A 16,547-nucleotide genomic window follows, 5' to 3' on the forward strand; every position below is an offset into this window, starting at 1 on the left:
TCCAAAACTGAGAATACAGATATTAGTACATCTCACCAAGGATGGCTTGGAACTCATGTAATTAAGATGGCTATTCTTTCTCTATTTACAGGCACAAAGGTCAGCTAATAGAGAGAGAAGAGAACGCTTCAATGGTGCAATACCTTTAATTAAGTTTGCAAACTGCAAAGAAAATACACATACAAGATTGTAAAAATTTGCAAGCATATCTCACATACCTAATGTTCCACTCCTTGGATATCGCCCGTGGCCATTGGGGATATCAACAAAGGTACTTGCTAGGTCTGGAGTCCAGGCAAACTCCATGTGCTGGGCGATAATGATGATGTATTTTGACACACCAATGTGCCTTTGTCAAGTCAGGCTCCTGACTTGACAAAGACACACTAGTGTTATGAAATGCATCGTCATTATCATCACATGGCACATGGAGCTTGCCTGGACTCTAGACCTACCGCATACCCTTGTTGATATCCCCAATGGCCACGGTCAATGTCCGTGGAGTGTAACATTGGAAATATGAGATACGCTTGTGATATGATTGCAAATGTTTGTGATCTAGTACATGCATTTATTTTGCAATTTGCAAACTGAATTAAAGGCATTGCACCATAGAGGCCCTCTCTTCTCTTTCCTTTTTCCAATACAGATACCTGTCAAATCCTACCCCTGAGAGAGCTGCTCTGGATGCTACCTTTCCTCCTTTCATTGTCGGACTGGCATTGGAGAACTGATTCACTTTGGACATTATATCCTTTAGTCTTGGTTGTATCACGGAGCGTGCATTTATTTGTCTACAAAGGTCTGCTAAGTAAGGGAGAGTTCGCAAATAAGGATATTTATCTTATAACAGATGGTAGTTACTTACCAAAACTGCTACACCTCCCTCACTTTTTATTTTGTCATCAAAATGTAGAAATCGGTTTTTAATCCTCTTGGGAGAATGTAAAGGTTTAACACTGTGAATAAAATGTCTGTTTCACTTTTCCTTTTTCTTTGTACACAGATTTTAAGGTCTTTAAGCAGTGTGCTCATAGGATATTATCCTTGCCCTGTACCGATACCTTATAAAACACCCACAAGGAGAGAATAGGTGGCTTTAGGAATATACTACAGTTCGTAGAGAGGAAGGAGTCACAAGGAGCAGTAGGAGCTGATCAGATTACAAACATCTTGCTTTGTTCCATACATAACAATTTTGCCCACTATGGGAACATGCCAATTATAAAATGATTAAATTATTTCTGGTTCTGTAATGGCTTTAGTATGTTTCCCAATCACCCCTGCCCTTATACTACCATCTTCTAAAGATACAATTACATGTTAAAATTCTAAATTCAGCTTATCACAGTCTTTAATTCGTTTTACTTCATAGAATAGATAACTTCTATATTGAACTATACATATGTAGAAATAAAGTGATGAAAATATATTTAAAAAAAATGTTTCATCTAGTAGGGATGCATTTTTTTTTTGTTAATAAAATATGGCTGGTAGTAAAGCTGAGGTCATGTAGAATAAAACAGGACAAACTGACAATATCACAAGTTGGACAAATAAATGTTGGTTTTCGCTTAGAGACATGTCACATGTTTTAGGAATAGCATAAAAGAGATTACATAATTAAATCAAACTGACCCTGATAAATAATCATGAAAACTATTTCTGTTCCTTTCCTCCCTATGTTGTCATACTCTTGCACTTTGGAAGGTAATTAAAAAACCACATATAGATGCTGAGGGAATGTAGTTTGATGACATTCGTGCATGTACATTCCGTTATTTAAAACACACCTAATAACTTAAATGCAACTGCAGGTATTGATATAACATGGATTTTTACATTCTGGCATAAATACTAAAAAAGATATACAATTTAAGAGACTCAAGAGAGGCTCATATCTGACTCTCTGTAACCTCTGACAAGCCTGGTTTTGACATGTCTCAGGCACAATAAGTACACAGTGATATCTATGTGTTAAAGTACAATGTCTCAAAAAATGCTCTGTAGCCAGTATAACTAGAACTATTCTAAGTGTGTGCAAATAACTGTTTTTCTTGATGCAATTGCAGCTCATTTCCTGTGAAATGAAACTGTACAACCTAAAAACATTTCGAATACTGTTACATTATTTTTTTTTTACAAATAATTTCCTTGGGGTCCCATTATAATTTTAAACAATGGGACTGAATAGGGAAAATTCTGTAAGTCATATGCAAGGATTGGTTTACCAAGAGAACAAAGAAGAAATATTTGACAGGATCTACTGTTTACAAATCACTATTCAATTTTGTTGTTATGGAAATCCCTGCACTACATTAAGGTAATACAAGTCTACTTAATAAGTTATACTTCCTGTGGAAACTTTTTCTTAGATTGGATGCAGCTGAGAACAAAAAAATAAAAAAAATAAAAAAAATAATGCAGTGTATCAAAGCAACCATTCCTCTGTGCTATTTTAAACATAAGTCTCTGAAAGAGCTTTTTACCTAGAACTTAAAGTAATATTAGAGTGGATTGCACATTTTACAGAACACACAAGGGTCAAAGCAATTTGAGATCAGTACTGACACATTTTTATTGCGTGTCATGGTATCAAGGTTTAGTGCTTTAACGCTTTAAATGCTAGAGTTTTTTTCCTCAGTTTAGGCTTGCCTATTTGTTTTATATTAACAGCCAGATGTCTGTATATTTTATACAGAACTGGAAGTTGGAACCTATGTATCAATATGTAGTTAGCTATATTTGCTAGATATAGTTATATAAAATAAATTGCAATGCTGTGAGTTTTTGTTTTTGATCTCTTAAAATAATTTTCTACTAGAATTTCCTAATCAGAACTATACCATATTTGACACGTTTAATGTTTTTGCTCTGTTAGGAGCTCAACAAGTTCATTTGTGTTTTGTACTGCAAAGACTTCAATGTCACTGAAGAGAAGATTTAATTACAAATACAGCCTTATTAGCATGAGACGGTACTCTTTTTTTTTACCTTTTTGTCCAACATTGTGTTGAACTCAACATGGAATATATTACAAATATAAACATGGCAAAGATTGTAACCTGAGTTGGTGTATTCATCCTTATAGTACTATTTCTGCAATAGGTTAGTCATTGTCATAAAAAATTAACTGCAGTAATTATAAAACAGGTGGCACAGTGTTTTTCTCTGTATTTTGTTTACATTGTTAATAGACAAACCAATACCATTCAATTTATACTCATCATCAACGATTGCATTGTATGTATCTCTAACACTGAACCCCTAACTATGCCAACTACTAACTTTAACCCTACACTAACCATTAGCCCATACATCTAATACTTAGCTCTCACACTAAGCATGACCTTGTAAGCCTAACACTTAACCTTGATATTAGTTTAGTTCCTATCATTAGGTTTAACTCTGACCTTAATGCTAGTTGTAAGCGAGCAATCAAGAACATCATTCAAAAATAGATTGGTGATCAATTCTACCACCTTGCCCACTCAATTGCAGTTAGATTTTAGTAGAAAATGAATCAAGTCATTTGAATTTGCCCTGCGCAATTCATTACAACATTATGCGGCTATCAATCCCCCACCCCTGCTACTCCTTTACCTACTTTATCTAGGTTTTTCAATAAACTGCACAAAGTAGGAATGGTCAGGCATGTTGGGGGCAACAGAACCTTGCTACATTCAATGAAAGTAATGGAGTAGGATGGAAAAATCAATATGTGCATGGCCCTCCAAAACCTAACACTAGCCTTATCTGTTTAAAGTAGCCCTGATGCTAACCTGTTTACTCAACTAAGCCTAGTGCTGGCCACACACAGACATACTGTATTGTGTTTCAATCCAGCAAATCAAACAAATGATAATAAAAGAGTACAGCAAGAGTATTGAACATTAGAATATTTTTTTGTGATTTTTTCACTTTGCCATGTCTGAACATGTATGGCTTGCAGGATGCTAAACTTTACACATAATTGCAGTTAGTGTACTTGTCTTACTGAGAAAACATCAAAACTAACTATGTCAAAACCCTGTCTGAAGCTTGTGCCAGTATCTTAAATAATAAAATGCTTTTACAGACATCTTTTACAACAAATTAGTTTTGCAATCAAAATCACAGCATTTAATAAACTGTGCTGATTTAGCAGCACCAAAATAAATGGCTTTAAATACTCCTGTTCCGCTGTTGTTGGCTGTTGGACTTCAATTATTGGCATTTAGCTGTATTTGCTTGCTTTTCAGATACAGGTGTACAAAATAATCAATAAAACGTGAGCTGCTGTCTCAACGGCTCTTAGGCTCATTCTGTTATCCAATGCACTGCAGCTTAATGGATATCTAACATTTTCCATACTGCAGGTCTGCTCTATAGACATATCCATAGCCGTGTTTTAATAAATTATTTAATTGTAGCAGAAGTACAGATGTGAAATAAGAAAATATTCCATTTTTACATGTTCTGGCTTGGTGTGTGTTTTATTAGAATTTGTAATCATTACTGTAATCTGCACACACATAGTAAATACCAATCTACCTTGCTATTGATAACAAAACATGATTTAGCAATGTTGTCTTAGCTTATTGAATAAAAAAAAGACTGGTATATAATGCCTTCATTTATGAAGCACAATCTGCCTAAATGAAATATCTATGGTTGATACATAGGTTCCAGTAAGTGGACATTTTTGTGTATCACAATGAGCTGGTTAAAGCACTAAACAAATAACTACTTAATCCATTAAGCAGCGTATCAGATCTTTAGGTATAAAAAAAAATATATATATATATTTAACCTGAAATAACGATAGTTGTTTCCTTTTCTTCCACGCCTGATTTTGCATTTATGTATTTGTTTTCTTACCCTTTTTTCAGAGGAAAGATATAGCTTATATTTCAGGTAAAGACATTAACTTTAGGAAGAACTCAAAAGACTTTGTTAGTTTTCAGGCTGTCCATATTAACATAAAACAGCATAACTAACAATAACAGCATAAACATATTAACATAACACTTGTGAATTTAAAAGTGCATTCACTCTAGACACACAATAAAATAATTTTAGACACACAGTTGGAATCTTCTATATGACAGCATGTTGTTTTTTTTCCAGGTTTCTTCAGTCTCTCCAGGTTTTAAGTCTTAAAATCCAATTAAGCTGATGTGTTCATTTCTGTTTTGCTTTAAGTCATGTAAAATTCACCCTCACCAGCCTGAGTGATTTTAGTGAAACAAATAGCAGTGACTACAAAGAAGACCAGACAGTGAAAAAGTGTTCATAAATCACAAGAGAGTGAATGCACCTTTAAAATGCATATAGAGCATCTGAGGCCCCGTAGAGTGCTAATAATCAATGGCTTTTATAGAATGTGTTCTTTATAAGAGTACATTTTCTTACATGAGATAATCTTGTCTTGTGGCCAGTTTAAACATAGTTTTTTTTTTTCAAGCAAAGCATTAGCATTTCAGTGATAGTTTGCATTGTTGTGAGACTCAGAATGTTCCATAAGGCACTGAAGGAAAAAAAAAGTCAGTTCTTTCTAGCAAAAGTTCTTTGCACCATCAGCAGTTTGTGTCATTTCTGACACCATGGAAAGAGTTTAACTGGCTCAGGTGGTCAGAATGTAGGAGGAAGCCTCATTCTCTAATGTTAACCCAGTCATTTGGTTCTTCTCAATGGATATCTGAAAAATAATATGGTTATATTTACTTTGTATGAAATTAAAGGCATCTATCTTCCATAACGTAACAGCCATTTTGACTTAATCAATAAGGGATACATTTTATTATTTAAGGGACACATTAGCCCTTATTCAATTCACTTTCTCTTCTAGGTAGTGTTTTCAAACCTTATCAATAAAATGTCTTATACTGTAAGCCACCAGAAAGTAGTACAATACTCTGAATAATTTTTAAAGTACCTTTCACCTACTTTTTTTGAACTGTTGCAGAATGATGAAAAGTTATTTTAAACAAAAGATGAAAAATGATGTCCTAGAAGTAACCTAAAGAAACAAGGACCAGGGGATCTTCTTCTGATCGGTGCTGCATGGACAATCCAGCCCGCAGCACCGATCAGGAAATAGCCAGGGCGATCAGACTTCCCCCCTTTTTTCCCCTCTAGGGGGATGTCCTGCTGGGGGGGTCTTATCGCCGCCGGCTACCCGCACTTTCCGGGGGGCTCTTCAAAGCCCCCCTCCGGAACGCTTTCCGCCCTCCCCGGCTTTCCCTCCCTCTCCCTTACCCTCTGAGCGGCGCAGGACGGATATCCATCCTGCGCCTGATAGGATAGGCTTCTGCCTATCAGATGCCGGCGATCCCCGGCCAATCAGAGGCAGGGGATTGCCGATCTACGTCACGGCGCTGCTGCACAGCAGCGCCGTGTGATGTAAACAGCGGGGATTTCTTCCCCGTGAACTGGCATGGAAAGGCCGCTCAAACCGTTTCCATGCTATACCACTAACGACCCGCCGACGCCTATGGGCGTTAGGCGGTCGTTAAGTGGTTAAGGGAAAAAGAATTCCTAAGCAAAAGCTTTCAAAATACTATAGATCATGGGCTGTAATTTATTTATTATCTATTGTGTTCTGCTCTTTTTCTTTTCTTGATGTTCTATCATAGCAGGGCACTGATTTGGGGCTTGCTTTTCCTTTTTTTTCTCTTCTTTATTGCTTTTCATGTTTTACAAACTATGATGGAAATTACAATCCCATGACACGGGAATGCGATTATGAAGTCTATTCAGGTCGCCAGGGCGAATAATAGCTGATGTTTGTAAAAGGAAAAAAGAAGACATGGTTTAGGTTTACACTATTGTGTTTAATCTATGTAGAGGATATCTACCATGTTGGGTAATAGTATCTTGGTTTGTGCTATCATATGATTTGTGGTATAGGAATATGACCTATTATGGAAACTCATAAAAAGGTAATGTGAAACTTTTTGTGCCACTTAGGTCTTCTTTCCTTGCCCAGAATGCAGGATGATACCCTTGTCTTATTGTATGGCACTTAGGTCTCTGGCATAAGGCCAGCTCTTTATCATTCCAAGCAGCATCCACCAGTGGAAATAACAGAAATATACTATCATTTTACTACATGTTGAGTGTTTGCAATGTTTGAGTATATGCACTGGATGAGCCTTTTTTACATAATTCGTTAAACTCTTAATTCATTTCTGCCTCTAAATGAAAAGTTAGCACTGCTTTGGGTCAAAATGTCTATTTTTCAAGGACAGTATGTGAATGACTAGTGAACACACATTTCAATTGTAATTTTGCATTGCAACTCGCAATTATGATGCAAAATCAAAATGCAAAATTTCAAACAATTAGAAACTGCAATTTCACAATTTCTAGTAATTTTTTTTCCGTAATACTGCGCCAACTTAAGCCCTTAATAGCAAAGCTCCATAAATGCTAACATCATTAAAATTGCTATGTGTTTTTCAAAAAGATCTTGCAGTTTTTGAAAAAATTGATTCTAACCACTTCGGTCTATCTGGACGGATATATCCTTCCAGATAGTCTGTACTGCTGCAGTGGTGCCACCGCCTTTCGCTGCCCCTGAGATCAATGAATGGGCATACAGACCCCATTCATTGATATATGCTCCCTAAGAAAAACTGACCACTTTCCCTGGAAATCCGCGATTTTTATATGTCCCACATCACTCCTTCTATTCCTGAAAGTGAGAGCTCTCGCTTGCAGGACGAAAAATCAAAACTCACTGTGGCCATCTTGTGGCCAAATAGTAAAACAACATCTACATAATTTTTTTTTAAATATACACAATCAATTTCATTTAAAATCACCTGTTTACCGTCACACTCTGAAAAACCCAAAATAAAATTTTTTATAAAAAAAAAAAAATACAATTAAAAAGAAAAAAAAAAACAATATAAATAGTTACCTAAGGGTCTGAACTTTTTAATATGGAAGTCAAGCGAGTATATTACTATACTTTTTTAAATTATAAGCTTGTAAATAGTGATGGACGCAAATTGAAAAAATGCACCTTTATTTCCAAATAAAATATTGGCGCCATACATTGTGATAGGGACATAATTTAAATAGTGTAATAACCGGGACAAATGGGCAAATACAATACCTGGGTTTTAATTATGGTAGCATGTATTATTTTAAAGCTATAATGGCTGAAACTGAGAAATAATGAATTTTTTCCATTTTTTTCTGAATATTCCTGTTAAAATGCATTTAGAAAAAAACAGCAAAAACTCGGTATACAGAGGCGCCAGAGTAGAGTAAAACATTTTTAAAACCGCTTAAAAGCAGAGGGGGATGTTAGGGTGGACTTACCTCCCTCTTACAAAAAAAAAGAAAACTCACTTGAGTCTCGATAAAACAGAATTGACAAATAATTTATTCAACTACACAAATGCAACGCGTTTCATAGGCATGACCCCGCTTCCTCAGGCAAAAATGGGAGCACAACTCAGTGGGTCAAGCAATAGGTTTGAGCACCTATTGCTTGACCCACTGAGTTGTGCTCCCATTTTTGCCTGAGGAAGTGGGGTCACGCCCGCGAAACGCATTGCATTTGTGGAGTTGAATAAATTATTTGTCAATTCTGTTTTATCGAGACTCAAGCGAGTTTTCTTTTTTGTAAGAGGGAGGTAAGTCCACCCTAACATCCCCCTCTGCTTTTAAGCATTTTAAAAAATATTTTACTCTACTCTGGCACCTCTGTATACCGAGTTTTTGCTGATCTTCTAGTCCACCCTGGGTGGAGGGGTGCATCCCCATCTACTATCTACTGAGAGCGACTTCCTAACCTGAGTGGGGTCAAGTCCTAATGCTCCCCACCTGCATTTAAAGTGGTTGCCTATGGATAACCCGTGTTTGTGAGTATATACACATAAAATTGCATTGAACTCTTCATTTTACCTGACAATACTGCACCATATTGGGCTCTCGATTCTCTTCTTGTATTTTAAGCATTTAGAAAAAAATAATTCTTAGCAAAATGTACCACCCAAAGAAAGCCTAATTGGTGGCAGAAAAAAACAAGATATAGATCAAATAATTGTGATAAGTTGTAATAAAGTTATTGGCAAACGAATGGGAGGTGAACATTGCTCAGATGCATAAGGTGAAATGACACTGTAGGCTGAAGTGGTTAAACATGCAAAGTAAAAAATATTTCAAACTGTAATATTTCATTTTTAAACGCAATTTTGGTGACAATAGCATGTATGGGGGCTTTGCTATTGTCCACTAAAGTTGGTAAGAAATTGCCCGAAAATGATGCCAAATTATGAATGGATTACACAAAATTAGTTGAAAGTCCAAATCGTAATTATGTATGGCCGTAATCATAATTAGCAGATTACGATCATCACTATGAATGACCACCAACATTAGATGAGTACCCTTGTGTTGTCCAAGGAAACAGAGCAATAGAAATGGCTCGAACCTCCGATTTTCGGTTAGCGAACCTCGAACGCGAACCTCCTCAAAAAGTTTGGTTCGCGCAAACTTTTCGAACCACAATAGACTTCAATGGGGAGGCGAACTTTTAAAACTACAAACATTTATGCTGGCTACAAAAGTGATGGAAAAGATGTTTCAAGGGGTCTAACACCTGAGTTTTTGCATGGCGGAGTGGGATACATGCCAAAAGTCCCGGGGAAATATCTGGATTTGATGCACAGCAGTGTTTTAAAGGCAGAAATCACATTGCAATGCTAAATTGCAGGCATAAAGTGCTTTAAAACATCTTGCATGTGTATACATCAATCAGGTAGTGTAATTAGTGTACTGCTTCACACTGACACACCAAACTCACTGTGTAACGCACCACAAACAGCTGTTTGTGTAGTGACGGCCTTGCTGGACTGGTGCGCACCATGGCGAGAGTGCAGGCCGTGGCGGGTTTCAAGCCCATATGGTCGCCGGGCTGAGGTAGCTCAATGACAGAACCACAGTGACTGTCCAGCTGATCTAGTTTGGTCTGTCCACAATGAAGCAACGACCTTATTATCTTGGAAGTGCCCCCCCCTCGAGACACTCGCATAGCCGGCGGTCATTGCTTCATTGTGATGCGCAAGCCCCTTCACCGCAGAAAGGTAACAATCACGAAGAGGAATTGACAAATGTACATGCCTTTTGTTTTGTTGCTGCAGCTGCAGTGCAGCCAGAAAAATTAGGCAGGCATGTACACGCACCAGAAAAATCATTATAGCGGCCGCTGCTAGCAGCGGCCTTAAAAATTCAGGAATCCGCCTGGAGTCTTGGACCCTGTTGGTGGTGGCGGAGAAGGCAGTCAAGCGGCCTGCAGGCAGAGATGCTGTTTAGGGAACGATTAGTCTTGGGGCAGGCAGTCATACGGCGTGCAGGCAGAGATGCTGTGTGTGGGGACTGACTTAGTCTTTGGGCGGGCAGTAGCCCTCTGGGATCCATACCTCACTAATTTTATAAAGGTGAGGTACTGAACACTTTTTTGACCTAGGCGACTTCTCTTCTCAGTGACAATGCCTCCAGCTGCGCTGAAGGTCCATTCTGACAGGATGCTTGAGGCAGGGCAAGACAGAAGTTGGATGGCAAATTGAGACAGCTCTGGCCACAGGTCAAGCCTGCGCACCCAGTAGTCCAGGGGTTCATCGCTGCTCACAGTGTCTACATCCACACTTAAGGCCAGGTAGTCAGCTACCTGCCAGTCCAGGCATTGGTGGAGGGTGCATCCGGAAGGGTAAAGGTGAGGCATTGGACTAAAGAATGCCCGCATGTTTGACATCTCCATGAGATCACTAGAGCGTCCTGTCCTTACCTGCGTGGACATGGGAGAAGAATTACTGGCAGTGGTACCTTTATTCTGTTGTGATGAGACATCACCCTTAAACGCACAGTAAAGCATAGTTGCCAGACTGTTCTACAAGTGCTGCATCCTTTTTGCATTCTGGTGATTTGGACACATATCCGCCACTTTGTGCTTATACAGAGGGTCTAGTAGCGTGGCCACCCAGTACAGCTCATTCCCCTTGAGTTTTTTTATACGGGGGTCCCTCAACAGGCTGGACAGCATGAAAGACGCCATCTGCACAAATTTGGATCCAGATGTACTATCCATCTCCTCTTGCTCTTCCTCAGTGATGTCAGGTAAGTCCTCCTCCTACCCCCAGCCACGAACAATACCACGGGAGTTGAGCAGCTAACAACTTCCCACCCCATTTAGAAGCCCCCTGCGACACCTGCTGCGGTTGTTCTTCCGCCTCCTCCTCCTACAAAAAAACCCTTTTCTCATCATCTGACTGCTCTTCCCCACATGATTCTTCCTCCACCTCCTCCTCCCTCCTTTGTGCTGCTGCAGGTGTTGAGGAAACATCTGGTTCTAAGAATTGATCACACAACTCTTCCTCCTGTTCCTGTAACTGTTCCTGTTCACGCTCATACAAAGCTTGATCCACCACTCTTCGCATGGCACGCTCCAGGAAGAAAGCATATGGGATCAAGTCGCTTATGGCGCATTCACTGTGACTCACCAAGTTGGTCACCTCCTCAAACGGCCGCATGAGCCTGCAGGCATTTCGCATGAGTGTCCAGAACTTCGGCCAGTACATCCCCATCTTCCCAGAGTGTGTCCTTCTACTGTAGTTGTAGAGATACTGGTTGACGGCTTTCTCCTGTTGTAGCAGGCGGTTAAACATAAGGAGGGTTGAATACCAGTGAGTCGGGCTATCACAAATCAAGCGTTTCACCGGCAAGTTGTTTCTCCGCTGAATATCGGCCAAGCGTGCCATGGCCGTGTAAGCCTGAAATGCCCACACAACTTCCTGGATTGCTTCAGGACTTCCTGTAAGCCTGGGTACTTACACACAAATCTCTGAATTATTAGATTGAGCACATGTGCAATGCAGCGTACATGTGTCAACTGTCCCAAATTCAAAGCCGAAATGAGATTGCTGCCGTTGTCACACATCACGTTGCCGATCTCCCGTTGGTGTGGGGTCAGCCACTGATCCACCTGTTTGTTAAGAGCAGCCAGGAGAGCTGCTCCAGTGTATTTCTCTTGAGGCAAGATATGTCTAAGATGGCGTGACACCATCGTACCTGGCATGCAGCATAGGTTCTGGGGAGCTGGAGGTGTGAGGAGATCGCAGCACCAGTAGAGTTGTACAGCCACTCAGCTAAGGAGGAGGAGGATGACAGTGAAGAGGATGTAGCAGGAGAAGTAGAGGGAGAGGAGGTGGCAGTAGACCTGCCTGCAAGCCGTGGAGGTGTCACAACTAGGTCCACTGCACAGCCACGTACTCCCTGCTTGCCAGCGGTCACCAGGTTGACCCAATGGGCTGTGTAAGTAATTTACCTGCCCTGACTGTGCTTGGCAGACCAGGCATCTGTGGTCAGATGGACCCTTGACCCAACACTGTGTGCCAGAGATGACACCACTTGCCTTTCAACTTCACGGTACAGTTTGAGTATCGCCTTTTTTGAGAAATAATTGCAGCCTGGTATCTTCCACTGCGGTGTCCCAATGGCCACACATTTTCGGAAGGCCTCAGAGTCCACTAGCTGGTATGGTAGCAGCTGGCGAGCTAACAGTTCCGCCAAGCCAGCTGTCAGATGCCAGGCAAGGGGGTGACTGGAAGACATTGCCTTCATCCGCTCAAAGATTTCCCTCACGGACACCTGGCTGCTGCTGTGGGCAGAGGAGTAGGAACCGATCAAGGGGAGAGGCGGAGTGAATGAGGGTTGCTGTAATTGTGAAGGTGCAAGGGAGAAAGAGGCTGAAGATGATGCACCTGAAGGAGGAAGAGGAGAAGGAGGGCAACTTTGCTTTTGTGTGCTGCTTTTCCTCAGGTGGTCTTGCCATTGCAGTTTGTGCCTTTTCTCCATGTGCCTTCGTAAGACAGTTGTCCCTACGGGGGTGTTGGCCTTTCCATGGCTCAATTTTTGGTGGCAGATAGAACAGATGGCATTGCTCTTATCTGAGGCAGACACACGAAAAAATGTCCACACCGCTGAGCCCAGGGGTGATGGCACTATGGTGGCATCAGCAGCTGATGTTGAAGGGCATGTTGGCTGGCTGTCCACAGGTGGCGATACATGGGGCCGGAAACTGCCACCAGCTGTTTCTGATGACGAGCTCCCCCTGCTTCTTTCAGCAATTTGTCTCCTCCCACTCCTCTCTGACCCCCCCCTCTGAACTGTCCCCCTGGTTATCATGTCTATTAGGATCCCATTTGACATCCATGCCAGTATCATCATCATCGTCATCATCATAATCATCCTCCACAGCTTAGTTTGTATCAGACACCTCATAAACTGCACCAACAGCAGGTACTTCATCATCCTCCTTACACCTTACGTCCATAGTGATGCCTAACTCAGACATATGAGGTGGTGTAACTTGCTTAGCGCCTTCATCTTGTTGTAACAATAATGGCTGTGAATCAGTTAATTCCCCACCAAATAACGCCTGCGAAGTGTCAAATGCAGCGGATGTGGTGCTTGTAGTAGCGCTGGTGGCAGTGGAAGATGAGGTGTTCTGTGTTAAATAAGAAGTTTTAAATCAGGATGATACAATTTATTGGCTAACTAAAAAGAATAAGAATGAGCAAGCTTTCGGTCTTGCAGCCTTCGTCGGGCTTACAATCCTGTATGCTTGCAGGCTGATGGCACAGACAGCTTTATACATGCAACATCAAAAGGGAAAACATATTTTTTTCAAGCATAAATACAAGTCATTAAGATGCCTTAAAGGGGTTCTTTCACGAAAAAAGTAGGCAGTTAAAAAATGTGACAGATGACAGGTTTTGGGCCAGTCCATCTTTTTTAGGCCTCTTGCACACTGCAAGCAATTCAGATTCAGATTCCGCTTTTTAATCTGTTTTTACTTCCGATTCAGATTCAGATTTGCAGTTTGCTCCTTGCACACTGCAAATCTGAATCTGAATCGGAGGTAAAAACTGATTAAAAAGCGGAATCTGAATCTGAATTGCTTGCAGTGTGCAAGAGGCCTAAGGGGGATTCTCAGGGCTTTCTTTGTTTTCAACAGCATTTCCTGAACAGCAGTTTAACTGCCAAAATAGCAAGATACCAGCCGGCCTCCCTAATCACTTGCACACTATTATGTCAGTTAGATTTTGCAACTGTTGTTCAGGAAATGCTGTTGAAAACAAAGAAAGCCCTGAGAATCCCCCTTAAAAAGATGGACTGGCCCAAAACCTGTCATCTGTCACATTTTTTAACTGCCTACTTTTTTCGCGAAAGAATCCCTTTAAGTGAAACAGAACATCTAAATGGGGTGGGAAGTTGTTAGCTGAGATAAGAATCCTTGTTTACACCATACTCACAGACCTGGGAGTTGAACTAACACAGAGGTATCGCAAATTCTGAGTTCACAAGTTTAGCTATATAGGTTGAGAAAGAGTTTAAATATCATCAGCCTCATACCAATATAAAACGTTTTTGTCCTTATTCAAGCCCTTGTCCACTGCTTTAAACCAATTTATAAATTTTGTTTCTGCTATTAATCGATCCTTTGACGTTTTGAAGTCACCCTTCAGGGCAGTGACACGAAGATCATACATGCTCTGTCCACTGGAACAAAAGTGTGTAGCAACTGGGAGTTCAGTTTTTGTATCGTTAATAGTGTGCCTGTGTCCGTTTATACGCTTGCGCAGAGTTTGTCCAGTTTCTCCCAAGTACATAACATTGGGGCATTTAGCACACATAATCAAATATACCAGATTGGTGGAGCCACAGGAAAAAATCCCTTGTGCTCTGTACTCCTGTTGTGAACCTGGTATCGTTAACCTGTCAGTGGAGTAAATGTGTCTGCAGGTCCCACACCTTTTTTGTCGGCAGGGTGATATTCAGTTTTGTTGAGGCCTATTCAAAGAACTCCTGACAATCATCTGATTTAGATTGTGTGGTTGCCGATATGACAAGAGGGGAGATTTAGGGAATATCTTTCTCAGTCTGTGATCCTTGTGTAAAATGGGATGAAGTTCCTTAGAAATCCTCCTTAAGATTTCCAAGTGTGGGTTGTAGGTGACAACCAAAGGGACAAGGTCCTCTTATTGGTTTTGCTTATATTTCAGGAGTTCAGTCCTGGGGATGATGTTGGCTTTCCTGATTTGGACCTCAGCCATAGGAGGACTGTAACCTTGTTTAATGAAAGTGTTCTTAAGGCGATCCAGGTTCTTGTTTCTGTCGATCCTGTCAGAACAAATCCGGTTGTACCTTATAGCTTGGCTGTAAATTATAGAGCTCTTAATGTGCTTGGGATGAAAATTGTCATATCTTAGGTATGTGGGACGGTCTGTAGGTTTGCGATACACAGAGGTTTGTAGGTTGTTACCCCTGATGTATATGGTGGTGTCCAGAAAGTTAATCTCTGTGTGAGAGTAGGTAAGTTTCAATTTGATTTTTAGGAGGGAAAGCATTGAAGTTCCTGTGGAACTGGAGAAGATCATCCTAACTAGCGGACCAGATAATTAAAATATCATCAATGAAGCGGGAGTAGGCCATAGGTTTTATGTGACATGCATTGAGGTATTCCTCTTCCATTTTGGCCATGAAGATATTTTCATACTGTGGTGCAAATCGTGAACCCATTGCCCAAAAGTGAAATAATTATGAGTGAGAATGAATTTGATCAGCCCAGCAATAGGCTTTACAGATATGCCCTGACCCTGAAGAGATTTACGACAGGCCGCAATACCATCATCATGAGGTATGTTCGTGTACAGGGACTCCACGTCCATCATGGCCAGTATGGTTCCCTCAGGTACTGGGATGATGGCTGTCAGTTTGTTCAGGAGGTGGGTGGTATCCTGTATGTCCTGACAATCTTGGGAGTTGATGGGACGTGTCTTCTTCTGAGCACTATACACTTTGGTCCAGGGCCGCACGAAATCACATCAGCATGATCTTGAACAGACCTGCTGGGTGGCCTGCTTCTGGTCTGCCTCTGCCTGTTTTGTTCATATTGGGGGGGATGAAGTGAAAGGTATGCACTGACTTGACTAATGCAATGTGCAGTCACACAGGTGCAGTGAAAGGTATGCAGTGACTGGTATTACAATACAATGTGCAGCTACACAGGTGCAGTTAACAGATATGCAGTGACTTGTATATTAAACAGCGTGCGGTCACACAGCTACTTTGAACAATTATGCAATGACTAGTATTACAAATGTGCAGCTGTCACACACACAGGTACCGTGAACAGGTGCAGTGACTGGTGGTATTTAACACTGCGTGCACTCACGTAGGTAGGTAGGTGCACTGAACAGGTAGGTATGCAGTGATTGGTATTACAAATGTGCAGCTGTCACACACACAGGTACCGTGAACAGGTACAGTGACTGGTGGTATATAATACTGCATGCACTCACATAGGTAGGTAGGTAGGTGAACTGAACAGGTAGGTATGCAGTGATTGGTATTACAAATGTGCAGCTGTCACACACAGAGGTAGTCACTGAATGTGCTGGGCCTGGCAGTGGCACAGTAGGAATTACCAAGGGGGACAAGGGCCAGCTAAGACTGACTGACAGGGCTGTATATGCAACACAAGTGTCTGT

The 16,547-nt window shown here is 40.8% G+C and overlaps 1 protein-coding gene across 8 annotated transcripts in view; it reads right to left on the reverse strand.

The window, feature by feature from the left end:
• Nucleotides 1–511: 511 nt before the first annotated feature.
• Nucleotides 512–16,547, reverse strand: part of GRIA3 (glutamate ionotropic receptor AMPA type subunit 3) — a 604,867-nt gene continuing 588,831 nt past the window's right edge. For all 8 annotated transcript variants that reach the window (XM_068251187.1, XM_068251183.1, XM_068251184.1 and 5 more), the window contains one exon: nucleotides 512–5,680. The gene's annotated coding sequence lies outside the window, so the exon portion shown is untranslated. The remainder of the gene's footprint in view (nucleotides 5,681–16,547) is intronic.

The sequence above is a fragment of the Hyperolius riggenbachi genome, chromosome 8 (genome assembly GCF_040937935.1).
Source record: "Hyperolius riggenbachi isolate aHypRig1 chromosome 8, aHypRig1.pri, whole genome shotgun sequence".
Lineage (NCBI taxonomy): Eukaryota > Metazoa > Chordata > Amphibia > Anura > Hyperoliidae > Hyperolius > Hyperolius riggenbachi.